Genomic DNA, 2,113 nt, shown 5'->3' with positions numbered 1-2,113 from the left:
GTTGCGAACAGCGGTTCCCTTAATAATGGTTCGGCCAGTGATGAAATCTTGGCGGTAAGCCGGCCTTCTCTGTCTTCCCTGACAAGGGCCGACGGTCACCCGAGCTTTCTTTGGCGAGGGGAATTGGGGACGTAAACGTAAAGAAAAGAATGTTTAATAGTTTTTAAAAAAAAAAAATGAAATGAAAAAAAAAATACAACTACCAGAATGCAATCCTGCAACGCACTGACGTCATCGCGATCTGACCACTCCTGGCAATCTGATGGCTTTGATGCAAATTGACAGGCCAGAAGGAATTTGCACCAGCCGGAGCCGGAATAGGTCGTACGTGCCGGCAGACGACTCTGGCACCAACGACGTCACGTTCTGACCGTCTATGTTTAGTAACAGCTACAGGTTACGGAAAGGCGATTGCGTGCAAGGGATTGTAGGGATGGGTTTCGCCGTTTCCTGCTGAGTCAGTGTGACTGCGCGCTGCGCAAAATAAAGTCATCCAAGTCTGCAGATTCAGTTTTAAGTTCTGTAGTGTCTCCAGCGCTGTACGTCGGGCTGCACGTGCTAGATCTAACCTGCGCTGCCAGACACCGGCTTTCCTTTCTGATCTCTATGGTGATCCAGTTCGGTGACAGCTAGAACCCAGCGGTTCCGTGCCCGAGTTTCAAGTTGGGTGTGATGGGGCACATAACCGGATTTAGTTAACGTCAAAATCACGCGGATGTCAAGTATGTCAAAACTAAAGGTGAACAAATAAAAATTATATACAGCTTTCGAGAGCTAATAGTCTTCAGGTCAGAATTCAAATGGCAAGCAGATCAGGGCGGAGCTCGCGACGTCTGATGCCTACACATACGACCTAATCAAGAAATAGATGTATTGTTAGTCCAATAAAAAGCTATCACTGTATAGGACACGGGGGTTTTGTTAACCTTTATTTCTCTGCATTCAAATGGACCTAACAGCAGCCAACAGGCCAATGCAACAACCTGTGCGTTAAAATGTGTGCAGAAATTCAGTGCAGTTTCCTAATGCACGTATTACAATTTTTTAAAAATGTTTCGGGAGTTAAGAAAATGTGCTGACTGCAAAACCGTAGTCAAAATGCGCGTTCAGCTGGACGTATATTTTAAATCGGGGAGCAGGGGAAGTCTCTCCTAATTGGAGAGCACTCGGAGACTTGGAGAGAATCTACACCGTCGCAGCGCAGAGATAATCAGAGCTGCTAAGCAGAACACAGCTTTACATGCACATTTTATACGTCTAAAACTCCTTGCTGAATTCGCAGTAAGGGATGCCTGCACAACTAAGTGTAAAACTGAAAGGTGTGGTGTATGTGTGTTGATAAATGGAAAAGAAACCTCACTTAAATGCATGCAGGTCAGTTACACTGACAAAACAAAATGTTAAAAATGTTCAGGGTGGTATAGACTTTCTATAGGAGTGTCTCAGGGATCTGTTCTGGGACTGGTGCTCTTAAACATTTACATAAATGAACTGGAAAAGGCCACTAGAGTGAAGTAGTTACATTTCCAGATGAGACAGCATTTTTCAAAATTGTCAAAAACAAAAAGATTGTAAGGAATTACAGAAGGCCGTTCCCTGTGTAGGGAACTGGGCATTTAAGTGGCAAATAAATGTTAATGTAGACATGTCAGAACCAGAAAACTAATTCTAACTATGTACATGGTGCTGTATTCAGTAGTAGGTGTCACCACCTACCCTTGGAGTTATGGTGGACAGTATGTTGAAATCTTCAGCTCAGTGTGCATAGGCAATCAAAAAAGCAAATAGAATGTTAGGAAGTATTTGGAAAAGGAAAGAGAATATAATGCCTTTGTATTGAATCAAGGTGCTACTTCACCTTGAATATTGTTTGCAGTTCTAGTGGCGGCATCTCAAAAAAAGATATAGAACTAGAGAAAGTGCTGAGAAATTCAACAAAAATGATAAAAGGGGATGATGGAATGGCCCCCTTATGAACAAAAGCTATACTGATTAGAGCTCTTAAGTTTAGAGAAGAGGCTATACAGAGGGGATATGATAGGTGAGGTTTATAAAATCATAAGTAGGTAGATTTTAAACACATTAAAGTATTTTTCACTCAATCCACAATCAA

The sequence above is a fragment of the Rhinatrema bivittatum genome, chromosome 2 (assembly GCF_901001135.1).
Source record: "Rhinatrema bivittatum chromosome 2, aRhiBiv1.1, whole genome shotgun sequence".
Classification (NCBI taxonomy): Eukaryota; Metazoa; Chordata; class Amphibia; order Gymnophiona; family Rhinatrematidae; genus Rhinatrema; species Rhinatrema bivittatum.
This window is presented reverse-complemented; position numbering follows the sequence as displayed.